Source organism: Ranitomeya variabilis, chromosome 1 (genome assembly GCF_051348905.1).
Source record: "Ranitomeya variabilis isolate aRanVar5 chromosome 1, aRanVar5.hap1, whole genome shotgun sequence".
In the NCBI taxonomy this organism is placed as follows: Eukaryota; Metazoa; Chordata; class Amphibia; order Anura; family Dendrobatidae; genus Ranitomeya; species Ranitomeya variabilis.
The window spans coordinates 444958432-444985563 of record NC_135232.1 but is presented as its reverse complement, the minus strand read 5'-3'; the positions used below and the strand labels follow the sequence as shown (position 1 = coordinate 444985563).

Here is a 27132-nt window from a genome sequence, read left to right as displayed (position 1 = left end):
TGGACTTGTCATCCTCTTTCCTGTTTCACCTGATTCCATCAGTAGTGGGTGTCGCTATTTAAGCTCATTTCTCTGGTGGTTTCTTGCCGGTCAACAATGTTATCTGATGCCTCTCAGTGCTTGTTCCTGCTTCTAGACAACTACTAGATAAGTTGGACTTTTGTCCATGTTTTGTTTGCCTATTTGTTCCAGTTCACAGCTGAAGTTTTGTTACTGTGTCTGGAAAGCTCTCGTTGATCAGGGATTGCTACTCTGGCGTTATGAGTTAATGCCAGAGTTTAAGGTAATCTCTGGATGGTGTTTTGTTAGTGTTTTTCTGCTGACCATGAAAGTATACTATCTGTCTTCTGCTATCTAGTAAGCGGACCTCAAATTTGCTAAGACTATTTTCCTGCTGCGTTTGTTGTTTCATCTGAACTCACCGTCATTATATGTGGGGGGCTACTGTCTTCTTTGGAATATTTCTCTAGAGGTGAGCCAGGTCTTATATTTCCCTCTGCTAGCTATTTAGGTCTTAGGCCAGAGCTGGGCATCTAGCGATAAATAGGAAATGCTACCTGGCTATTTCTAGTTGCGCGGCAGGCTTAGTTCATGGTCAGTATAGTTCCATCTTCCGAGAGCTTGTCCCTCTATAGGCTTGCTATGATCTCTGCCTGCAGAGATCATGACAAGAACCTAAGCTTGGTTCATTACCTCCGCACCGGGAGTGCGATTGTGCCATAGATTTGATTCCGGGTAGTAAATACCCTAAGGGTCGTTTATTTAATCTGTCTGTGCCTGAACATGCTGCTATGCGAGATTATATAAAGGAGTCCTTGGAAAAGGGACATATTCGTCCTTCGTCATCTCCCTTAGGAGCCGGTTTTTTCTTTGTGGCTAAGAAAGATGGCTCTTTGAGACCGTGTATTGATTATCGGCTTTTGAATAAAATCACGGTTAAATATCAATATCCGTTGCCACTGCTGACTGATTTGTTTGCTCGCATAAAGGGGGCCAAGTGGTTCTCTAAGATAGATCTCCGTGGGGCGTATAATTTGGTGCGAATTAAGCAGGGGGATGAGTGGAAGACCGCATTTAATACGCCCGAGGGCCACTTTGAGTATTTGGTGATGCCTTTTGGTCTTTCAAATGCCCCTTCAGTCTTTCAGTCCTTTATGCATGACATTTTCCGTGATTATTTGGATAAATTTATGATTGTGTATCTGGATGATATTTTGATTTTTTCGGATGACTGGGACTCTCATGTCCAGCAGGTCAGGAGGGTTTTTCAGGTTTTGCGGTCTAATTCCTTGTGTGTGAAGGGTTCTAAGTGCGTTTTTGGGGTTCAAAAGTTTTCCTTTTTGGGATATATTTTTTCCCCCTCTTCCATCGAGATGGATCCTGTCAAGGTTCAGGCTATTTGTGATTGGACGCAACCCTCTTCTCTTAAGAGTCTTCAGAAATTTTTGGGCTTTGCTAACTTTTATCGTCGATTTATTGCTGGTTTTTCTGATGTTGTTAAACCATTGACTGATTTGACTAAGAAGGGTGCTGATGTTGCTGATTGGTCCCCTGCTGCTGTGGAGGCCTTTCGGGAGCTTAAGCGCCGCTTTTCTTCCGCCCCTGTGTTGCGTCAGCCTGATGTTGCTCTTCCTTTTCAGGTTGAGGTCGACGCTTCTGAAATCGGAGCTGGGGCAGTTTTGTCGCAGAGAAGTTCCGATTGTTCCGTGATGAGACCTTGTGCCTTTTTCTCGCGTAAATTTTCGCCCGCCGAGCGGAATTATGATGTTGGGAATCGGGAGCTTTTGGCCATGAAGTGGGCTTTTGAGGAGTGGCGTCATTGGCTTGAGGGGGCTAGACATCAGGTGGTGGTATTGACTGACCACAAAAATCTAATTTATCTTGAGTCCGCCAGACGCCTGAATCCTAGACAGGCGCGCTGGTCGTTGTTTTTCTCTCGGTTTAATTTTGTGGTGTCCTACCTGCCGGGTTCTAAGAATGTTAAGGCGGATGCCCTTTCTAGGAGTTTTGAGCCTGACTCCCCTGGTAACTCTGAACCTACAGTGTTATGACCCCAATGGCGAGGGTCTCAGAGGAACGTGGTAGTCTGCAGAGTACAAAAATCCAGCTCATAGGGCAGTGGTAACTGGGTTGACCATATATCTACTCCTAACGCCAACACTAGAAGTAGCCGGGGATCATTCCTACGTTGATTCTAGATGACACGCGCCAGCCGGAGAATCTAGCTACCCCTAGTAGAGGAAAACAAAGACCTTTCTTGCCTCCAGAGAAGGGGACCCCAAAGCTGGATAGAAGCCCCCCACAAATAATGACGGTTAGGTAAGAGGAAATGACAAACACAGAAATGAACCAGGTTTAGCACAGAGAGGCCCGCTTACTGATAGCAGAATAAAGAAAGGTAACTTATATGGTCAACAAAAACCCTATCAAAATCCACACTGGAAATTCAAGAACCCCCGAACCGTCTAACGGTCCGGGGGGAGAACACCAGCCCCCCTAGAGCTTCCAGCAAAGGTCAGGATATAGATTTGGAACAAGCTGGACAAAAATACAAAACCAAAACAAATAGCAAAAAGCAAAAGGCAGACTTAGCTGATATAACTGGAACCAGGATCAGTAGACAAGAGCACAGCAGACTAGCTCTGATAACTACGTTGACAGGCATTGAACTGAAGGTCCAGGGAGCTTATATAGCAACACCCCTAACTAACGACCCAGGTGCGGATAAAAGGAATGACAGAAAAACCAGAGTCAAAAAACTAGCAACCACTAGAGGGAGCAAAAAGCAAATTCACAACACTACAGGTATCCTTAAGGATGGAGTGATATTGTCTGCCGTTTCTCCAGACCTGCGGCGGGCCTTGCAGGAGTTTCAGGCGGATAGACCTGATCGTTGCCCACCTGGTAGACTGTTTGTTCCTGATGATTGGACCAGTAAAGTCATTTCTGAGGTTCATTCTTCTGCGTTGACAGGTCATCCTGGAATCTTTGGTACCAGGGATTTGGTGGCAAGGTCCTTCTGGTGGCCTTCCCTGTCTCGAGATGTGCGAGGCTTTGTGCAGTCTTGTGACGTTTGTGCTCGGGCCAAGCCTTGTTGTTCTCGGGCTAGTGGATTGTTGTTGCCCTTGCCTATCCCGAAGAGGCCCTGGACGCACATCTCGATGGATTTTATTTCGGATCTTCCTGTTTCTCAGAAGATGTCTGTCATCTGGGTGGTGTGTGACCGTTTCTCTAAGATGGTCCATTTGGTTCCCCTGCCTAAGTTGCCTTCTTCTTCCGAGTTGGTTCCTCTGTTTTTTCAAAATGTGGTCCGTTTGCATGGTATTCCGGAGAATATCGTTTCTGACAGAGGAACCCAATTCGTGTCTAGATTTTGGCAAGCATTCTGTGCTAGGATGGGCATAGATTTGTCTTTCTCGTCTGCTTTCCATCCTCAGACAAATGGCCAGACCGAGCGGACGAATCAGACCTTGGAGACATATTTGAGGTGTTTTGTGTCTGCAGATCAGGATGATTGGGTTGCTTTTTTGCCTTTAGCGGAGTTTGCCCTCAATAATCGGGCCAGCTCTGCCACCTTGGTGTCTCCTTTTTTCTGTAATTCGGGGTTTCATCCTCGATTTTCTTCTGGTCAGGTGGAATCTTCGGATTGTCCTGGAGTGGATGCTGTGGTGGAGAGGTTGCATCAGATTTGGGGGCAGGTAGTGGACAATTTGAAGTTGTCCCAGGAGAAGACTCAGCTTTTTGCCAACCGCCGGCGTCGGGTTGGTCCTCGGCTTTGTGTTGGGGACTTGGTGTGGTTGTCTTCTCGTTTTGTCCCTATGAGGGTTTCTTCTCCTAAGTTTAAGCCTCGGTTCATCGGCCCGTACAAGATATTGGAGATTCTTAACCCTGTGTCCTTCCGTTTGGACCTCCCTGCATCTTTTTCTATTCATAATGTTTTTCATCGGTCATTGTTGCGCAGGTATGAGGTACCGGTTGTGCCTTCCGTTGAGCCTCCTGCTCCGGTGTTGGTTGAGGGCGAGTTGGAGTACGTTGTGGAAAAAATCTTGGACTCCCGTGTTTCCAGACGGAAACTCCAGTATCTGGTCAAATGGAAGGGATACGGTCAGGAGGATAATTCTTGGGTGACTGCCTCTGATGTTCATGCCTCCGATCTGGTCCGTGCCTTTCATAGGGCTCGTCCTGATCGCCCTGGTGGTTCTGGTGAGGGTTCGGTGCCCCCTCCTTGAGGGGGGGGTACTGTTGTGAAATTGGATTTTGGGCTCCCCCGGTGGCCACTGGTGGAATTGAACTGGTGTGCATCATCCCCTCTGTTCACCTGTTTCCATCAGGATGTGGGAGTCGCTATTTAACCTTGCTCCTCTGTCACTTCCATGCCGGTCAACATTGTAATCAGAAGCCTTTCTGTGCATGTTCCTGCTGCTAGACAACTCCCAGCTAAGTTGGACTTTAGTCCTCGTTTGTTTTTGCATTTTGTTCCAGTTCACAGCTGTAGTTTCGTTTCTGTGTCTGGAAAGCTCTTGTGATCTGAAATTGCCACTCTGATGTTATGAGTTAATACTAGAGTCTTAAAGTAATTTCAGGATGGTATTTTGATAGGGTTTTCAGCTGACCATGAAAGTGCCCTTTCTGTCTTCCTGCTATCTAGTAAGCGGACCTCAATTTTGCTAAACCTATTTTCATACTACGTTTGTCATTTCATCTAAAATCACCGCCAATATTTGTGGGGGCCTCTGTCTGCCTATCGGGGAAATTTCTCTAGAGGTGAGCCAGGACTATATTTTCCTCTGCCAGGATTAGTTAGTCCTCCGGCCGGCGCTGGGCGTCTAGGGATAAAAACGTAGGCAACGCTACCCGGCTACTGTTAGTTGTGCGGCAGGTTTAGTTCATGGTCAGTTTAGTTTCCATCCTTCCAAGAGCTAGTACTATAAGTTTGCTGGGCTATGTTCTCTTGCCATTGAGAACCATAACAGGGCCCATTATATATAGAACATCGTATATGGGGCCCATTATATATTGAACATGTGGGGCCCATCATACTGTGAAGAGAGGAACAAAAATGGTTACCTCAATGAACCAAAAAGAATTTGTGATCAATATTGACCTGTCCATTCAAGGACATTTTAGCTATAGTGTGAAATCCTATTTTTTGTTTGTGAAACTGCCACATAGGCGAAACTGTACTGTTTTGTTTGTTGTGAAACTATCACATAGCCGAAACTGTTTTTTTTGTCTTCTCTTTTCTCTCTTTGTTTAAACAAGCAAAACTTGTATAACCACTGAAACTACCTGTACAACTATATAAAGAGGGGATAGCACCTTGAAGGCAGGCGTGCTTCAGAGGCTTCCCAGTGATATACTATACGAGACGTGTCTTGTGTATTATTTCTGGTGATTCCCCACTTCCAAAGGCTGCTCCGACTGAGTGTGGTCCCGACATTTCCTGGCGCCCGAACAGGGACCCGAGGTCTGTGTACTCCTTCAAGAACACCGGCAGAATACGAACGAAAAGAGAATCTGGGATAATGGACGGCAGATGAATAAAAACCTGGCCAGGTAAGAGACACTGTTAGATCTCTTATATCTGCCCTGCACTGTCCGTAAGATTTTCTGTGTCGTGTCCTTTAGCGGGTAGTTCTAGTAGAGGAGGATACCTATAGCTCGGGTTCTTGAACTACTTAGGAATTGACCACCTCACGGAGTACGGCATTGAATGAGAGTGAATGTGAATAGAAGGTGTGTGGAAGTTGGGAATAGCCCTATAAGCCGCCCAGGGTGTTGAAACAGAAGAAGTGACTGTCCCACTGGGCAACGTGGTTGCGTCCTTTCGGGGAGACCTCCGCGCCTATGTTCAATCTCTGATCCTGTCTTTGACGAAAACCTGGTGACGGATAAGTGTATGATAGTATGAGCCCAGGACAGATAAATTAGCCTGGGACAAGATACGTTGTATTTTGATCCTCTGTCTGGTTGCATTTGTGTTGTTTGCTATAGGTGTAGGAATCAGGATTTTCTTACATCAACACGGTACGCAGAAGCCGTTAAACATCCTAGCTCCTTAGGAAGAAGGTAACGAGGTATTCTCATACCCAAACGCCACCTAGGGCAAGAAAAGAAAAAAGCTCAGGATAAGAAAATGGGGAATAAGCAAACAAAGTCGGAACCAGAAGAATTAGATATCTATACTATCATAAAGGAGAGAAGTGGTGAAGATGCCACTAAGGGGCTGAGAAAGATTTTTAGTAAGTTTGGAGTTACTAAGGCAGAAGCTTTTAGTAGAAAAAAATGGGAAGGAATTCAGGAAAAAAAAAAAGGCATAATCAGAGACAAGAAATGGATAGATCAGATCCAAGCGTTGATTGATGTCTCTAGGGTAGCAGAAAAAGAGGGATGGACATATAATCAACAGAATAAAAAGTGGTGTATTAGACCCGCAGGCTATGGAGAAAAACAAAATGTGGAATATAAGAACACCCCACCCCCATACCTTAACCCACATGCCCCATCTTTTCTCCAAACACCACCTCAAAGTTTAGCCGGACCAGGAGGATGGGTATGTCCGCACTGTGGACAACAAAATCCAGACTGGAGAAATGATTGCCTAGCCTGTGGTACACCTAGACATGGCGCTGTACTTGCTCCTGTTAGGGTAGTACCAAGACCCTTTAGGGAACCTGGTGCTGACGGAGTAATGGGAACTAGATATCACCAAACTCGACAATATTTCCCTTGGTCCCCCGCTGAAGGCATGTCTCTCTTGCATAACGCACCAGATCCTACCCAGTGTCCAGTTAGATTTGCACAATATATACAGCAAATTATGCAGACTCACGCTGGAGTTTGGGCAGATGGAGAAGAATTATGTAGAATGAAAATGACTCCTGGACTCTTCCAGGAGCTATTAGCAAATCTACAGGTACATAGGCCCCAGGCAGGAGATGGTGCCTTACAAACGATAGAATCAGGTACGCAATTTGTAGATCACTTAATGGTTTTCATGAGGGAAAAACAGAGGCAGAGAGGAACAACGGGAGTGGTGGCTCAGAAATCTGGACAATCAGTAGACGAATATTATCTAAGTGTAGAAAATAATTTCAGAGATGAAGGCATGGATCTAACCGCTTCAGGAATGATGAGGTTAGTTACAAAAACCTTTATAGATGGATTGTCTCCAAAAGTGAAGGAAAAGCTTAAGGCCGCAACTCCTGATTGGAGAACCTTGGAAGACCCACACCTGGCTAGACAGAAAGCTGTAGGGATAGAAATGGACTTAAGAGAAAATTCTAAGCCAGTAAGAATTGCACAGGCTAATACTGGCTCTGCTAATCAAAAGTTTACTTGTCATTACTGTAAGAAGCCAGGACATTTCCAAAGGGAATGTAGGAAGAGAAAAGCAGATATAGATTCAGGAACCTTTGTACCCAAAAATAGGATAAATAACCCAGCGCCTGATCAAACAGACAGCTCAGAATGACTGAAGGTTATGCAGGTCTCTCTTCCTTCTAGAAGACCAATAATACAAGTTGAGGTTGAGGGTAAAAATGTACCTTTTCTGATAGATACGGGAGCAACATCCTCCATTTTAAATCAAGACTTTTTACCATATCCTGACAATATATCCTCAAAGGTAACATATGCAGAAGGGTATGATGGTAAAATTCAGGCGTTGCCCTTTACAAAACCTTTAAATGTGAGCTTTGGCCCTAAAACCTTTGTATCCAAATTTTTATTTGCTAAAGGTGCACCTACCTGCTTGCTGGGTACTGATGTCTTAAGTAAAATGCACGCAAACATCCATTTTAGAGAAAATGGCACAGTTATGCTGACCATCCCTGAAGATGCAGAAACTCTGGAACAATATGTTAGAATACAGGCAATGGAGGATTTTCCCGAAATTTACACTCAACAAGCAAAAATTGACTTGTCTCGGGTTCCTGACAGCCTATGGGCAAAAGGAGACACTGATGTAGGATTCTTATCAGTAGCTCCTATACTGTTAGAAACTGCCCCGGGAACCATTTTACCTCAGCTTAGGCAATACCCCATCAGCGCCCAGCAAGAACTGGCGATTTCTCAACAAATTCAGGATTATGTGTTACAAGGTGTTTTGGTAGAAATCAGGTCACCTGCCAATACACCCTTATATCCTGTTAAAAAGAAAGTTTCCTCCAAAGAAACTATGGTGAAATATCGCATGGTGCACGACCTACGGGAAATCAATAAGGTTTTGGCACCGGTCACCCCTGTGGTACCGAATCCTCATACCTTACTGTCTCAAATTCCCAGCACTGCTGCATATTTTACGGTAATTGACTTATCAAACGCATTTTTTTCTGTGCCACTACATAAGAACTGTTGGCATTTGTTTGCCTTTACATTCAAGGGTAAACAATTAGCATGGACAAGATTGCCACAAGGTATGGTACACTCACCAACTTTGTACTCTGAAGCAATGCAGACCGTACTGAAAAATTTCACCCCAGAACCAGGAGTAGTCATTCTACAGTATGTAGATGACTTACTTATTTGTTGCCCTGATGAGCAGACGGCAGTTACCTCAACTGTTAATTTCTTAATTTTCCTAGCGCAAGAAGGCTGTAAAGTAAATAGACAGAAACTCCAGGCTTGTCAACAAACAGTCGTGTTCTTAGGTCACTGCATATCACAGGGCATCAGACACCTCACACCTCAACGTACGGAAGCCATACATAACATGCTTGAACCCAGGAATCACAAACAGCTGCGTGCTTTCCTGGGTATTGTTTCACACTGTAGACAGTGGATCATACATGCAAGTCAACTCATGCAGTCTTTATATGACTGTTTTGCCAACCCGCCATATTCACTCAGTGAAGAGGCTAAACAGTCATTTTCCTCTTTGAAAACAGCACTGGTATCAGCTCTGGCTTTGGGACTCCCAGACTACACTAAACCTTTTCAATTGATGGCAGCTGAGATATCCTCACATGCTACAGGGGTGCTCACACAAAAACATGGAAACAAACAGAGACCTGTGGCATACATATCAGCTCATCTGGACCCTGTAGCTAGAGCCGCACCTTCTTGTGTAAGAGTAGTAGCCGCAATTTCACTGTTATTAGATAAAGCTTCTGAGATTGTTCTTGATCACCCACTTCTAGTTCAGACCACTCATGATGTACATGGCATTCTTAACCAGGTCCAACCTAAACATATTTCAATGGCCAGACACCTCCGTCTCCAATGTTCCCTACTACTGCCGCCCAACATTTCCTTTGCCAGGGTTCAGACTCTTAATCTCGCGTCTTTGCTCCCTTTAGAGTCTGAGGGGGGTACCATACCTGAGGAAACTGCACTCTCCAACTCCTTTGACCCATCAGAGTCAATGCATGATTGTGTACAATTAATGGAACAAGAGACTCAGGGCTTACGTAATGTACGTGACAAGCCACTCTGTAATGCTACATTTGAACTTTTCATAGATGGCAGTAGATATGCAGATATGAATGGACAATTTCATACAGGTTATGCGGTAGTAACTCAGCATGAAGTGCTGAAAGCAGAACCTCTCCCTGCTAATCAGTCTGCACAAGAAGCAGAACTTACGACATTAGTTGAAGCTCTAAAAATAGCCAAAGATCAGACAGCAAACATATACACTGATTCTAGATATGCACATGGCATTATTTTCGATTTTGGCATAATATGGAGAGCCAGAGGTTATATGACTGCTTCAGGCCAACCTGTTAAACATGCCTCCCTCATTAGACAGATTCTGGAGGCAGCACAAGAAACTAAAGAAATAGCGGTGATAAAGGTAGCTGCACGTGAGACTCGACACCGAGGAAGCCAGGGGTAACGATAAAGCCGACAAAGCAGCAAAACAGGCAGCACGTAAACCCTTACATCATGCCCACACACTAGATAGCTCTGAAGATGATGAGGAGAGATTGAAGGAAGCTCAGAAACAGGTAGACGACGAACAACGAGGGCAGTGGCAGAAAAAAGGGGCAGAAGATCAGCATGGATTATGGAAAAAAGGAACTTTGTTGTGTTTACCCAGAGCCTGGTACCCCGCAGTGGCGAGTGACCTCCACCTACCTACGCATGTATCGGCAAACGGTATGACGCTCAAGGTAAAAGAAAGGTGGTTGGCTCCAGGCTTTGGTAATTTCGCTCGGAACATGTGTGCTGCATGCGCTATATGCCTGGCACACAATCCAGGTCAGACCATTAAAACCCCAACCAAGCATCATGTAAGACCACTGTATCCCTTTCAAAGACTCCAGATCGACTACATCCAGCTTCCTAGGTACAATGGATACGAATATGTGCTTGTGTGTGGACATGTTCTCAGGGTGGCCAGAGGCTTATCCAGTTCGTAAAGCCTCAGCAAAAACTACTGCCATTAAAATAGCACATGAACTGATACCCCGTTACGGCATGCCTGAGGTGATCGAGTCAGATAGGGGTACCCATTTTACTGGAGAAATATTCCAGAATGTTATGAAAATGTTGGGAGTAGAAAACCAGTTTCACACTCCGTATCACCCACAGAGTTCAGGTAAAGTGGAAAGATTAAATGGAACAATAAAATTAAAAATCCAGAAGGCCATGGCAGAAACAGGAAAGCCTTGGACCGAGTGTCTACCACTTGCCCTGTATTCCATCCGAAACGCCCCAAGGGGGAAGGCTAAGCTGTCACCACATGAGATTCTTTTTGGTAGAGCAGCAAATTTGGGTTGTTATTTTCCACAACAACTGATGTTGAATACTGAGACTTTAACTGCTTATGTACAAGAATTACAAAAACGTTTAACTAAAGTGCATTCGCAAGTTTTTGCTTCCCTTCCAGATCCAGAAAATCTCGAAGGAGGCCACAAGTTGGAACCTGGTGATCAAATCTACGTGAAAAGACACACCAGAAAGACTCTGGAACCGAGATTTGACGGACCTTTCCAAGTCCTGTTAACAACTCCAACAGCAGTCAAGCTTGAAGGAAAGGCATCATGGATACATGCAAGCCATTGCAAAAAAGCAGTATAAGACTCATGATATTGATGTTAATAATGTTAACCTCAACGGAGGCATGGGAAAGATTGAATTCTCTAGCCCCTTTGAACAATAGATTCGTACAACATCATAGAAAATTAGTGCATGATTTGTTAAATAATACGCAACCCCTGGCAGATTGTTGGATCTGTACCCATTCACCAGTATCAGCCACAAGTATACCTTTTCTAGCAGTTCCCGTGTCAGCTGAAGAAATATTCGCTTGGCCTAATTGTTCAGACAACCTGGCCAACAACCAACCTGGCAATACTAGACTATGGAATACTACAATCGCCATACCAGTTGTGGGATGGGTAGAATTTCCTTGGTGGCAGGGCAATCTTACAGGAAAAATAGGTAACTTACAATATTTAGCACTCAGAGGAGGAGCATGGGTACCTAGGAATAAGACTGGATTAACTGATTTAGGACAGGTCCCCACTGAAAATCTACAGCTCAGTTTCAGTACAACCACCCCTTCCTCTGATGCTTTCAAACCTACAGTATTGGAAAGGTACATACATAATAGAAAATGGGAACATTCCGAGTTGTTCCCCCAAGGTGATGCAAACAGTTGTACAAGTAAGCCGGGGAACCTGGTTTGTAATGAATCCGATGAGTATGTCAACGAAATGCATGTATGTGGGAATCCCGCAGCCGGGTACTGTAGCCCCTTGGGACAAAAACCCTCTTGGTGTATGCTTCAGAATGTATCTAGTTTTGTGGATTTGGCTCACAGATTGGTATTGCAGCACTCAGCTTTGTGGGATCTGCCTGAGGGTACATTTTGGATATGCGGAGAAGGAGCATATAAATGGCTTCCCGTAGGTATAAAGGGTACTTGTACATTAGGACGCCTAACCCCGGCTACTTTCATAATTTCGAACAAACAAGTGAATATGCAAGCCGTGCCCAAGCACACACTGTATAAAAGAGCTGCAGATAACTCACCACGTCCCTCGGGGAGGCCACATATAGTACAAATGGGAATTCCCAACAAAATTGCTAGTACCATTTTTATTTATCCTATGTTAATACAGATGTGGGATAAATTAGTTAGAGCCACGGATTATCTAGATGACCAGATTTGGGATATATTGGACATATTAAATACAAGTATAGCTGTACAGAATCAGCTTATAATAGTCACTAACCAACATACCCTGGTATTGGATTACCTAACTGCCTCACAAGGGGGTATGTGTCAAATCATCGGACCCACCTGCTGTCATTATATAGACCCGAATAGTACTATGAGTATGAGATTTAAATTAGAAGACGTACAACGACTCAGGGATCAGTATGACAAAGACAATGACCAAAATAAGGATAGCTGGTGGTCAGATACCTTTTCTTTTCTTAACCCGGCCAATTGGTTCAGGGGGATCGGTGGGTGGGTTACCGGGATTATGCAAAGCCTAATACATACAGTTATAGTTATTGTAATTATATATGTATTATTTAAGGTTGTACTCAAGGGTATCTCGGTATGCACAAATAAATTTTGTGTAATGGATGCGAGAATATAAAGTTTTTTTTTTTGTAATATCACAAAAAGAATGACTAAAATAATCGTCTATATGACAAGGTTTTGAATGGAATATGTCAAAGGGGGGATTGTGAAGAGCGGAACAAAAATGGTTACCTCAATGAACCAATAAGAATTTGTGATCAATATTGACCTGTCCATTCAAGGACATTTTAGCTATAGTGTGAAATCCTATTTTTTGTTTGTGAAACTACCACATAGGCGAAACTGTACTGTTTTGTTTGTTGTGAAACTATCACATAGCCGAAACTGTTTTTTTTGTCTTCTCTTTTCTCTCTTTGATTAAACAAGCAAAACTTGTATAACCACTGAAACTACCTGTACAACTATATAAAGAGGGGATAGCACCTTGAAGGCAGGCGTGCTTCAGAGGCTTCCCAGTGATATACTATACGAGACGTGTCTTGTGTATTATTTCTGGTGATTCCCCACTTCCAAAGGCTGCTCCGACTGAGTGTGGTCCCAACATTTCCGAAACTATCACATAGCCGAAACTGTTTTTTTTGTCTTCTCTTTTCTCTCTTTGTTTAAACAAGCAAAACTTGTATAACCACTGAAACTACCTGTACAACTATATAAAGAGGGGATAGCACCTTGAAGGCAGGCGTGCTTCAGAGGCTTCCCAGTGATATACTATACGAGACGTGTCTTGTGTATTATTTCTGGTGATTCCCCACTTCCAAAGGCTGCTCCGACTGAGTGTGGTCCCGACAATACACTGGAGCATCATATATGGGGTCCTTAATATACTGTAGCATCATATGGGGCCCATTATATATGGAGCATCATATGGGGCCCATTAAATATGGAGCATCATATGGGGCTATTATATATGGAGCATTATCTGGGGCTCATTATTTATGAAGCATTATATGGGGCCCATTGTGTTTGGAGGAATATATGGGGAAGTTTATATACTGGAACATTATATGGGGCCCATTCTGTATGGAGAATTATATGGGGCCCATCATATACTATATGGAGCATTATATGGGGCCCATTATGTATGGAGCATTATATGGGGCCCATCTTATACTGTATGCAGCATTATATGGGGCCGATTATGCATGGAGCAATATGTGGGGCTCATTATACTGTTTGGAGCATTATATGGGACCCATAGTACTGTGTGGAGCAATAAATGGAACCTATTATATACTGTATGGAGCAATATAAGGGGCTCATTATTCTGTATGGAGTGCCATGTGGTGTCCATAATACTGAATAGAGGACTATACTGTCTGGTTTCTGAGCTATTCTAGAATTTACAATAGATATCACTCATGTAATGTAAGGCTTCTTTCACACTTCAGTTGTTTGGCGTTAGTCAGCTCCGACATAGTGACGGATCGACGGATCCGTCACAATTGTTGAGAAAACGGTTCTAACGGATCCGTTTTTTTGATGGATCCGTTACTTGGGGGTTGTCTGGGAAAAGTATCTACTTTTGGAGCATGCACAATTGAAAAAGCGGATTGGGGCGACGGATCCGCCAAATGACGGTCGCGACTGATCCGTCTCCCATAGGCGGCCATTCTATGGAATGGCGGATGCGATGGATCTGTCGCAAACCGCCATTTCGGCGCAGACAAAAAATGTTACAATGTCCGTCAATGTCTAGATGACGTCCGCCAAATCTCGACGGATCCGTCGCATGGCGGATGGAACGGACGACCATCCGCCACAATCCGTCGCTAATGCATGTCTATGGAAAAATAGCGGATCCGCCAAAAAAAAAGGCGGATCCGCTATTTGACAAAAATGGCGGTGTCAAACTGACGCCAAAAGACTGAAGTGTGAAAGAGGCCTAAGAAGTAAGTGAAATTTTTGGCATTGTACTATACCTATATTTCTCTGCCGTATCTGTGCATCATGAATTGTGTTATGTGTTAAATGGGCTCAGTGCGACTCTTTCACCAGGGGCCCACAAAAACCTTGAGCCGGCCATGCTTTGACATATAGGTACGTCAAAGGTCATGTCTCCGTCCTCACAAGTTCAACTGGGGAACGAAGAGGAGAGCCGAGTATATATATTTTTTTAGAGGCCTATGGGGAGTGCGTCATTCTACGAGGGGCGTTCATTAAAGATTTCCCCTACATAGGTGCCACCTAGGGACACGCACTTCTCCCATCTCTTTAAGCAACTGTAAACACATCGCTTGTAGAAGTCAACAGATTGCTCCTAAAACCACGTTGTGACTTAGGAAATCAGAGTCTCATCATCTGGAAAATGCTTGACCTTCAAAAATAACTTAATTGTTAGAAAGAGATTAAAGTCCGATGGTGCGAGGTCAGGTGAATAAGGGGGATGTGGTAGAATCTCAAAGCCACAGGAGCATGCTTCCATTTGGGCAACATGTGAGTTGTGAACTGGTGCATTGTCTTGCAGAAGGCGGACACCTTTGGTGAGCATGCCACGTCTCTTGGTTTTAATGGCCTCCCGCAATTTCTGCAGCAGTGAAGCATAGTATGCCCCAGGGATCATGGTACCCTTTGCTAGGAAATCCATCAATACTACTCTGTGCTGGTCCCAAAATACTGTGAGCATGACCTTGCCTGCCGATGGTTGGGCACATGCCTTCTTTGGAAGTGGTGAGTCCTGATGCTTCCATTGCATCAACTGGACTTTAATCTCAGGATCTTAGTGATAGACCCAGATTTCATTCTGTGTGAACAGTCTGTTGAAAAACTCCTCCTGGTTTCCATGGTACCTTGTCGATAGAGCCTGAGAGCATTCGACTCATTCCTGCTTCTGAAAAGGTGTGAGCAGCCGGGAAACCCTGCGAGAGGATACCTTATGCATGTGAAGATGGTCTAGGTGGCAAATGGCTGCGCGGTGATTTTCCAAAATGGCGACCTCCATTTGCTGGATGGTGTGTTCATCAATAGCAGAGTGGGATCGCTCTGGAATTGAAGCTGTTTGCACTGAAGTCCGACCACATTTGAATTGATGATGCCAGTTCTTGACTACATTTTATGATGGGGAATCATCACCATAAACCTCTTTCATCTCATCGAACGTCTCCTTTGGTGTGCGGCCTTTCAAGCAAAGGAACTTGATGACTGCTCTGTATTCCACCGGGTCCATTATCAAACCTCACATCACCCAGGACCTGTAAAATCAAGACCGTTATCAGTTCTGAGCATAAACCAGTGCAAGGTTCAACAAAATAAACATAGCCTTTCTTGCATAACAGCAAAACAAAAGATAACTGTCCATTTGCCTGTGAGATTCACCTGCTAAGGATACAGTAAACTTCAGCTCCCACTTGAACTCCAAACTGGAGACTTCCTTGCCTTCAAACACAGACAGAAAAAAAACTCAGTGGTAGGTAATTTAACTTCCCTAACCACACCCTTGGGGAGGAAGTATGGTGAGTGGTTGTCCCGCCTATCTCTTACAGCCACTCTCAAAAAACCCAACCCTGTCATAGCCGATTAACCACCCTCAGCACATAACATACTGGAGTGAAACTTCTAGGTTTCACATCACTGAAGATAGCAACCTTCGTGACACATATCTCTATTCATATACATTGCCATTGACCCTGTCACAATAGGCATATGGGGAGTGCGTTATACTATATAGAGGCCTACTGGGTGTGCATTATACTATATAGAGGCCTATGGGGAGTGCACTATACTATAAATAGGCCTATGGATGGTGCATTATATTATATATAGAGGCCTATGGGGAGTGAATTATACTATACATAGTGTAGTGCAGTGTGACAGACAGGTAGTGACCACAGAAAAGTTCAAAACAAACGTCTATTAACCCCTTAACGACCGCCGATACGCCTTTTAACGGCGGCAGTTAAGGGTACTTAAACCACAGCGCCATTAATTAACGGCGCTGTGGAAAAAGTGAATAGCACCCCCCAGAGTCAGATTTTCTCTGGGGTCTCGGTTACCGAGGGTAGCCGAGACCCCAGAGAACATGATTCGGGGGGTTTTTTTACCAACCCCCGGGTTGCGATCGCCGGTAATTAACCGTTTACCGGCGGTCGCAAAAAACCCCACAAAAAACGCGATTTCCCATTTAATTTCTCTGTCCTCCGATGTGATCGCACATCAGAGGACAGAGAAATGGGGTCCCCGATCGCCCCCCGATACTCACCTGTCTCCCCCGGTGCTCCTCGTGTCTCCCGATGGGCGCCGCCATCTTGTTCCGGCCAAAAAATGGCGGGCGCAGTGCGCCTGCCGGCCGGCACCCGGAGGATCTTTGGGGCCTCGGCTGCCGGGGGTAGCCGAGACCCCAAAGAACATGATTGGGGTCGGTTTTTACCGACCCCTGTTTTGCGATCGCCGGTAATTAACTGTTTACCGGCGACCGCAAAAAAAAAAAAGCGATGTGTAATTCTCTGTCCTCTGATGTGATCGCACATCAGAGGACAGAGAAATAGGGGGATTCGGGGACCCTGTTATACTTACCGGTGTCCCTGGGTCCTCCTGTGTCCTCTCCTGGCCGCCGGCTTCTTCCTCTGGTAAGAAAATGGTGGGCGCATGCGTAGTGCGCCCGCCATTATTTGCCGTCCGGCAGCTAGAGGAGTTGGGGCTAAAATTAGGGTTAGGGTTGGGGCTAGGGTTAGGGTTGGGGCTAAATTTAGGGTTAGGGTTGGGGCTAAAGTTAGAGTTAGGCTTAGGATTGGGGCTAAATTTAGGGTTGGGGTAAATTTAGGGTTAGGGTTGGGGCTAAATTTAGGGTTAGGGTTGGGGCTAAAGTTAGGGTTAGGGTTGGGGCTAAAGTTAGGGTTAGGGTTGGGGCTAAAGTTAGGGTTAGGGTTGGGGCTAAATTTAGGGTTAGGGTTGGGGCTAAAGTTAGGGCTGGGGCTAAAGTTAGGTCTAGGGTTGCAGCTAAAGTTAGGGTTAGAGTTGGGATTAGGGTTAGGGTTTGGATTAGGGTTGGCATTAGGGTTACGTTTGGGATTAGGGTTAGGTTTGGGATTAGGGTTAAGATTAGGGTTGGGATTAGAGTTAGGGGTGTATTGGGATTAGGGTTAGGTTTGAGGTTAGGGTTGAGATTAGGATTAGGGGTTTGTTGGATTTAGGGTTCTGATTAGGGTTATGGTTGTTTTGGGGTTAGGGTTGTGATTATCGTTAGGGTTGTGATTAGGATTATGGATCGGGTTGGGATTAGGGTTAGGGGTGTGTTGGCATTAGGATTGGAGATAGAATTGGGGTGTTTCCACTTTTTAGGTACATCAGGGGGTCTCTAAACGCCACAGCCAATTTCGCGCTCAAAAAGTCAAATGGTGCTCCCTCCCTTCTGAGCTCTGCCCTGCGCTCAAACAGTGGTTTACCCCCACATATGGGGCATCAGTGTACTCGGGATAAATTGGACAACAACTTTTGGGGTCCAATTTCTCCTGTTACCCTTGTGAAAATAAAAACTTGGGGGCTAAAAAATCTTTTTTGTGGAAATTTTTTTTTAATTATTTTCACGACTCTGCATTATAAACTTCTGTGAAGCACTTTGGCACTCAAAGTTCTCACCACACATCTAGATAAGTTCCTTGGGGGGTCTAGTTTCCAAAATGGGGTCATGGGGTTTCTACTGTTTAGGTACATCAGGGGCTCTGCAAACACAACATAACGCCCGCAGACCATTCTATCAAAGTCTGCATTCCAAAACGGTGCTCCTTCCCTTCCGAGCTCTGCCATGTGCCCAAACAGTGGTCCCCCCCACACATGGGGTATCAGTGAACTCAGGACAAACTGGACAACAACTTTTGGGGTCCAATTTCTCTTGTTACCCTTGTGAAAATGAAAAATTGGGGGCTAAAAAATCTTTTTTGTGGAAATTTTTTTTATTATTATTTTCACGACTTTCACTTCTGTGAAGCACTTTGGCACTCAAAGTTCTCACCACACATCTAGATAAGTTCCTTGGGGGGTCTAGTTTTCAAAATTGGGTCATTTGTCGGGGGTTTCTACTGTTTAGGTACATCAGGGGCTCTGCAAACGCAACATAACGCCCGCAGACCATTCTATCAAAGTCTGCATTTCAAAATGGCGCTCCTTCCCTTCCGAGCTCTGCCATGCGCCCAAACAGTGGTTTACCCCCACATATGGGGTATCAGCCTACTTGTGCATAAATTGCACAATAAATTTTGGAGTCCAATTTCTCCTGTTACCCTTGTGAAAGTAAAAATTTGGGGGTGAAAAGATAATTTTTGTGGAAAAAATATGATTTTTTTTATTTTCATGGCTCTACGTTATAAACTTCTGTGAAGCACATGGGGGTTTAAGTGCTCACCACACATCTAGTTAAGTTCCTTAATGGGTCTAGTTTCCAAAATGGTGTCACTTGTGGGGGGATTCCACTGTTTAAGCACATCAGGGGCTCTCCAAACGCAACATGGCGTCCGATCTCAATTCCAGCCAATTCTGCATTGAAAAAGTCAAACGGCGCTCCTTCTCTTCCAAGCGCTGCGGTGCGCCCAAACAGTGGTTTACCCCCACATATGGGGTATTGGCGTATTCAGGAGAAATTGCACAACAAGATGTATGGTTACATTTCTGTTTTTACACTTGTGAAAATAAAAAAAAATGGTTCTGAAGTAAAATGTTTGCAAAAAAAAGTTAAATGTTCGTTTTTTCCTTCCACATTGTTTCAGTTCCTGTGAAGCACGTAAAGGGTTAATAAACTTCTTGAAAGTGGTTTTGAGCACCTTGAGGGGTGCAGTTTTTAGAATGGTGTCACACTTGGTTATTTTCTATCATATAGACCCCTCAAAATGACTTCAAATGTGATGTGGTCCCTAAAAAAAAATGGTGTTGTAAAAATGAGAAATTGCTGGTCAACTTTTAACCCTTATAACTCCCTAGCAAAAAAAAATTTGTTTCCAAAATTGTGCTGATGTAAAGTAGATATGTGGGAAATGTTATTTATTAACTATTTTTGTGACACATCTCTCTGATTTAAGGGAATAAAAAATACAAAGTTTGAAAATTGCAAAATTTTAAAAATTTTCGCCATATTTACATTTTTTTCATAAATAATGCAAGTAATATCGAAGAAATGTTACCACTAACAAGAAGTACATTATGTCACGAAAAAACAATCTCAGTGGGATCTGTTAAAGCGTTCCAGAGTTATAACCACATAAAGTGACAGTGGTCAGAATTGTAAAAATTGGCTCGGTCATTAAGTACCAAATTGGCTCTGTCACTAAGGGGTTAATGTCCAAAGAAACTTAAAACTGGAACACAAAAGGTATCCTCCGGATAGCAGCCGGGAAACAAGATAGCCTGTAACCGAGACCAGTTGTCATGGGCGACTGCACTGCTGTGTCACGCTGAGGGGTGCCAGGCCTTTTGACTCCACTTGGCTCCATGCTGCTTCACACAGGCTGAAGCTTTGCAGAGCCTCCTGCTCGACAAGCGTGCAAACTAAGACTGACACATCCAACCCTTTGCTGCAAAGTTTTTTTTACAAGGAACCTGTGGCCAGAGACCACTTGTAAGACCTGGCCAGGAGGAAAATAAAAATAAAATGTAATAAAATAAAAGGTTTTCTTAAATCTGCCTTGGGCAAATAGCTTGCCCAAGACCAACACTTACTTTATTTTGCACTGCAATCATAGCTATGCCTGTGACTGCAATGCACTCCTACGGCCTCAATAGGCTTCTGTGCGCATCCTAGGGGACACATAGTGACCCTCGCATATAACACCGGTCACTGCCTCACAATAGGCATGTAGAGAGTGCATTTTATTATATAGAGGCCTATGGGCAGTGCATTACACTGCATAGAGGCCTGTGGGGCGTGCATTATACTATATAGAGTCCCCCTTACCACCATTTCATCATGTGCAGCCCCACTCCTGCCACTTCTTCATGTGAAGTCCCCCTTACCCCCACTTCATCATGTACAGTCCCCCTTACCCCCACTTCATTATGTGCAGTCCCCCTTACCCCCCACTTCATCATGTGCAGTCCTCTTCCCTAAATTATGTGCAGTCCACTTCCCCCACTTCATTATGTGCAGTCCCCCTTAACCCCCACTTCATCATGTGCAGTCCCCCTTACCCCAATTTCATCATGTGCAGCCCCACTCCCCCTTCATCATGTGCAGTGTCCCTTACCCCCTCTTCATGTGCAGCCCCACTCCATCATGTGCAGCCCCACTCTCCATACTTTATCGTGTGCATCCCCACTCCGCCACTTCATCATGTGCAGTCTCCTTTAACCCCCAAACTCCATCATGTGCAGACCCCCTTACACTCCCCACTTCATCACTTGCAGTTACCCTCACCCATTGATTTCATTTTATGAAGAAAACAAAAACGTTTTACATACTTACCTCACAGTTGCTCCCCAGCAGCGCAGCTCTGCTTCCAGCGTCCGGTACATGTCGGCACGTACGTGATGACATCATCGCGTACGTGTCGTCACCTGCCTGGAAGTACAGATAACACAGAGGGAGTGGGAGCTGCGCATTCGTTAAGGTTAGACAACCGTGCACAGCTCAGAGAAAGCTCTTGGGCCTGGCGCTGATGTGTGCGCTGATGTGTGCACCATAGGCCCGCTTCGCACAGCACTTGGGGCCCAATTGCGCACAGCACTTGGTGCTCAATGAGTAGAAGCACAAGAGCGGGCCCCTGGACCTGCGGGCCCCCTTCTATACTGCTGGTCACCAGGCCCCATACAGCAGTAAAGGCAGTAATGCACTGATGGCGGCCCTGGTTGGGGCAGGAAGCTGACTAGTACTCCTCTGTGCCGTGGTGTCGGAGTGCTACTTGTGCCTTCAATTGTAAGCAAAAAACAAGGAAGCTGCTATTTGTCATTCTGGGTGAACTCATTTTGTCTCATGGCAGAACTTGCTTGGATATAGGATTACCACCCCACTTTTTTGTTTTGCTCTCCTTTCAGTACAAGCAAAAATTAAGGACAGTCAAACATTTTTAAGATCAAATTAAATAACCAAAATCATTAATAAAGAAAATAAGTGATAGACATTTATGGTTTAGAATGCTGATATGAGCACTAGCACTGATAGGAGCATACTATAATTACTATCTCAATATGAACATGCTCTTCCAGCTTTAAACGGAACCTAGCAGCATGTTTTACATATAGAATTAGGGGTATTTGTGTGTTGGTGATTTCCCAAATAAAATTATACTGCTATACCACAAATTCCATAATAAAAAATCTGTTTTAAAGTCATTCTATTGTAAAAGTCTTCCATATTTTCCAGGAAACTAGGCAAAAATGTGTTTTATTCAATTGGGTCAGCTTTAGTACTGTACATCAGGACTAGAGATGGGCGGACCCCTGGATGTTTGGTTCCAGCAGGTTCAGCCGAACAGTTAAAAAAGTTTGGGTTCGGGTACCAGAACAGTACCCAGACCCGAACCTGTACCCCATTCACTTGACTGGGGCGCCCAAACATCCAGTGTTTGCCACACTGTCATGTGCATGACTAAAGGGAAGACTGAACGGATTAACCAGAATCTGGAGACTTAACTGTTTTGTGTCTGAGAATCAAAAGGATTGTGTTACCTACTGTACTTACCGTTGCTCTGAATTCACAGTAAATAATCGTTGTCATGAATCTACTGGTAAGTCCCTGTTTTTCGGGGCGTATGGGTTTCATTCTCAGTTCCACTCATTTAATAAGAATCGTTCTTCTGGATTACCTGAAGAGGAACAGTTATCATCATTTATTTTGTCTGTGTGGCAGGGGGTTACTAATAATGTGAGGATGATTGGATCCAAATATAAGAGTGTGGCTGATCGGAGACTTTTGGTGGGTCCGGACATGGTGACTTGGTGTAGTTGTCCTTTAGGAACATTAAGCTGAAGGTTCCATCTTGGAAACTGGGTCCCAGGTTTATCGGTCCTTATAAGATCGTAGCCATCGTCAATCCCGTAGCATTCCGCCTTGCTTTGCTGCCTACTTCTAGGATTCATAATATATTTCATTGAACTCTCCTCAAAAAATACATTGCATCTTCGGTACCACCACCCTTATCACCATCTCCTGTCATTGTCGATGGAAACTTAGAATTTCAGATAGCGAAAATCATGTATAGAAAATAGAAAAATGGCTGACAGCACTCACTCATTGGGGCGCCCATTCCATGTCCAGGGAACCTTCCTGGATATTCTAGATAATCCAAATCAAATGAACAGCGCTCTAGCCGGGTGTAGTAGTAACGTAGAAAAAGTATTTATTCAGCCATGATAAAGCGACGTTTCGACCACAAATCGGTCTTTTTCAAGCACCCGGAGTGCTGGAGTGCTGTTCATTTGATTTGGATTAGCGAAAATCATGTATTCTTGTTTAGTTCGTCGGTCGCTTCATTATCTGGTACATTGGAGGGGGTATGATCCTGAGGAGAGGATATGGGTACCAGCATCTGATGTCCATGCGGCCAGACTGATCCGATCTTTTCACGTGGCACACCCGATAAACCCTGTTCTGAGGTTCCGGAGGTCCCTCGTAGAAGGGGGTACTGTCATGAGGTTACCGCAACAGAGAGGATCCAGAAGACTGCAGCATCTGATTGCTCCAACTCCTGCACTGAAAAGAAGCACTTCACCTTCTTTTTAAATGGTGTTTGCTGAAACACATCACAGCTAGCTTATGCTGCATGGCTTGGAGGAGGGGTGTTTTTGGTGCTTATATAAGAAGGAGTTTCAAGCAGTTTTCTGTGACTGTTGTAAGTGTGATAATTCCCTTCCAATTCCAATTCCACTCCACAGTGCATTCCTCTGGTATATGTGACAGAATATTTAGATGCCTGGTATTTTCAGTTACCCCTTGTTCGTGTTTGCCTTGTTCGTCGGGTTGGTGTACTGTGGTGCATGGGAGCTTCCCTCTTCCCTAGGTGGGGGAAGGGAACATACGGAGGACGGATTCAGGAGATAAGGCAAGGGTGGAGGCCCTGGCATCTTTACCTTCAGAAGTATCCCGGGGAATAGTGCAAGCTAGGGCACTCCCTAGTGTTAGATACAGGGAATGAGCCCCTGGTCAACTGACAGCTGAGTCCGTGGTGTTTACTGAAAGACATCAGAGCTAGCTTATGCTGCATGGCTTGGAGGAGAGATGTTTTTGGTGCCTATATATATGAAGGAGTTTCAAGGAGTTATCTGTGACTGTTGTAAATGTGATAATTCCCTTCCCTCCTCTTATTTTGTTTTTTCACCATCCTCCATTCCACAGTGCATTCCTCTGGTATATGTGACAGAATATTTATATGCCTGGTATTTTCAGTTACCCCTTGTTTGTGTTTGCCTTGTTCGTCGGGTTGGTGTACTGTGGTGCATGGGAGCTTCCCTCTTCCCTGGGTGGGGGAAGGGAACAGATGGAGGGCAGATTCAGGAGATAAGGCAAGGGTGGAGGCCCCGGTATCTTTACCTTCAGAAGTATACCGGGGAATAGGGCAAGCTAGGGCACCCCCTAGTGTTAGATACAGGGAAGGAGCCCCTGGTCCCAGGTCAACTGACAGCTGAGTCTGTGACAAAGGTGACCTACAAACCTGCATCAGTTACACCAATTTTGTCAGGAGAAATGGGCCAAAATTCTGACCAGACCAACTATTGTGAGTAGCTTGTGGAAGGATATCCCAAAGGTTTGTCTCAAGCCATTCAGCCTAAGGTCAATGGTACCAAATACTAATGAATTGTATGTAAACTTTTGACTTTGCAATAAGTAATAAAAAAACCTTAAAACATTTTTTCTCTTATTATTCAGGTACCTCCAGATATATTATTTATTATGCAACCTGTCCCTGTGGGCTGATCTATGTTGGAATGACAACTAGGCAGTTCAAGGTGAGGATTAGGGAACATGTTCTTGGTATTGAGGCGGCTGCCACTCAAAAGGATGTGACCCTATTGAAAACAATCCCGAGGCATTTTAAGTCCTTTCACCAAAGTAACAGCTCCCTATTCAGAATACGTGGCATTGACATGTTAAATGTTAATATCCGGGGGGGAAATTTATTCAAACGTCTGGGACAGTTGAAAATGCGGTGGATATGGTCCCTTGACACCGTACACCCGAGGGGGTTAAATGAGAACATTAGCTATGCGCCTTTTCTCTAGTTGCCTTACTGCTGTGTTAGGTGTATACACCCACATTGTGTGTGTTTTTATTTTTTGTTTTAATTCATTTTTCTTCTTATCTAGGAGATTTCCGTGAATAACATCAAGTGAGTGTCTCTTTTGTCTGGAGCCTTGGAAATTCCTGAAGCGTTATGGACTGCCATAATATATGTGTACTATATATAGTATGTTTTACTTGCTGTAGTTTTATGGTTACTAATGTTGATATGGGGAAGTGATGATAGACATTCTTATATACTACTGCTGGTTGCCCCATATATATTCTGTATAATCTGTACCGGGCTAAGTACTCTATTCGGCGCATAACTGCAAACTTTTGTTACTTTTGACAGTTATATCCATTGATTCAATGTACTGTTCTATGTAGGCTCACAGAGTGTTATACTGTTCTATTCTATTCTGATATGGATATTTGTCTGCACTGATGTTAAATATAGTGGTGCGTCCGTGTACATGTATATATTTATAACCATGGTTTTTGTTGTAGATAGGCATATTTCTATGTATATTTATTTCTTACTTGGATAATTGCCTATAATAAAAGTAGCCCTTTATTGGCTAAAAAGTCGATATACCATGTAGCGGGTATACAGGTCCTGCCCTTCCTCTTTGTCTTACCAAACTATGGCTTTTTCACTTTCTGCCCTCAATAGAGATGGCGGCGGTACACTCCAGTATGTGTGCGCAAGCGCCTGGTTGCCCTCCTTCTGCCTGTTCTCACGGTCTGTGCATGTACTTCCTGATCACGTGGGGCCCCGCATGCTTCTGGTTGTCATTCGCCCGGCGCGGCGGGACTGGGCGGAGGGATGGCACTTCAGGTGCCGCGCCCCATCATTTATGGATCCCTATTTATTCTCCTTAAGCCCCTATCCTTTCATGCGCCCCCTGAGGAAGGTATCCAAACCGAAATAACGCGCGTCGGGGTGGACGGGAGTCCCTGCGTTACATACCATCGGCATCAGGTGATGTGGTTGCTCTAATACAATCTTGATTATTCATCCACTGTTAATAACTGGACTGCTGCTTGCTCTGGACAACTTTTGTGTTTGATGTAATGGTCTAAGTGTTATTGCTGTTATTGGTCTGTGCAGAGTTACACGTTAGAGCTCACCTGTATGCTTCTAGTCTTTTGTCAGGGTCATACCGTACCTTGGGCTCAGCATGATGTCGGTGACACCTGGTGTCATCTTTTAGCCCTATCATGCACTTTGTGTCTGTGGTTTTTATTGTGTTTTATATTAATAAAGTATCTTTACTATTGGATTCATGACTGCGTAGTGCTCTCCTTTCCTTATCCTAATGAATTGTATGTAAACTTTTGACTTTGCAGTAAGTAATAAAAAACCTTAAAACATTTTCTCTCTTATTATTCAGGCATTTGGCAAATATTAATAATTTACCTAAAACGGGAAAGGTTTATTTTGATTTCATGTGAGATATTGAGAAAAATATGCATATGTGTCTTTTTATATAGTGTATGTAAACTTCTAGTTTTAACTGTATATGGTTTCATAGCAATATTTGTGATATACCGTAATCAATGTGCTGCAAAGAACAGCTTTATGATGCAGCCTAGTCTATTTATAGAACACATGACAGGGCAGAATGCCAGTCACACTAATGTCCCACTCCATATTGAAGCCGTCTGTATAGTATACTATAATGGAAGCATTGGATTTGCTTCTAAAGCCACCTTGTTTTCATTATGCAAATAAAATGCTTCCTCTAATACAGAATACAGGTGCAATCAGGGTCTTTTCATTGACTGCAGAATGCAAAAAAAAAGTTTTTTTTCCTTATTTTTTAGAAAGGTTTCATAACCACTCTAAAATATGGGGCACCTTGTGACCTTTCCTTCACATGTATTGAATGCCCCTAGTCCTTTGTAAGATCCTTGAAAGGGAAATTGTATTGTGTCAGTTATTTGTATTGACCACACATATATTTCTACATGTAAACAAAATCACATCTTACATGTCTTTTTTAGAAACTTAAAGGGAACCTGTCATGAGAATAAATGCTATTAACCTGCAGATATGAGGTTTATCTGCAGGTTAATAACTAGTGATGAGCGTGTGTATGGAGATTTAGTTTTCATCACGGCAGCTGAATGATTTACAGCTACTAGCCAGGCCGAGTATATGTGGGGGTTGTCTGGTTGCTAGGTAATCCCCACATGTAATCAAGCTGGCTAACAGCTGTAAATCATGCTGCTGAGGCGATGAAAACTTAATCTCCGAGCAGTCATAAATATTCGAGACCACCCAAGCGTGCTCGGGAAAACCCGAGCAACGAGTACACTCGCTCATCATTATTAATAACGTTACTAACCTACCCGGTGTCTGCATTTAGCTGAACGCTGCGACTAGAAAATGAACTATACTCTTCCCGGCAGCATTTGGTTTCAGTCAAGGAGGCAGCGCTGACACCAGTCATTGCTCTGAGAATAACAAAGGGGAGAAGCCAGCGCT

The 27132-nt window shown here is 44.1% G+C and overlaps 1 long non-coding RNA gene across 1 annotated transcript in view; it reads left to right on the top strand.

Moving 5' to 3' along the window:
- The window catches only part of LOC143764268 (uncharacterized), a 483255-nt gene extending 458014 nt beyond the window's left edge, over positions 1 to 25241 (top strand). Inside the window, exons 2-3 of the long non-coding RNA XR_013213139.1 lie at positions 24288 to 24367; positions 24725 to 25241. This is a non-coding gene — a long non-coding RNA (uncharacterized LOC143764268). The remainder of the gene's footprint in view (positions 1 to 24287; positions 24368 to 24724) is intronic.
- The last annotated feature ends 1891 nt before the right edge of the window (positions 25242 to 27132 follow it).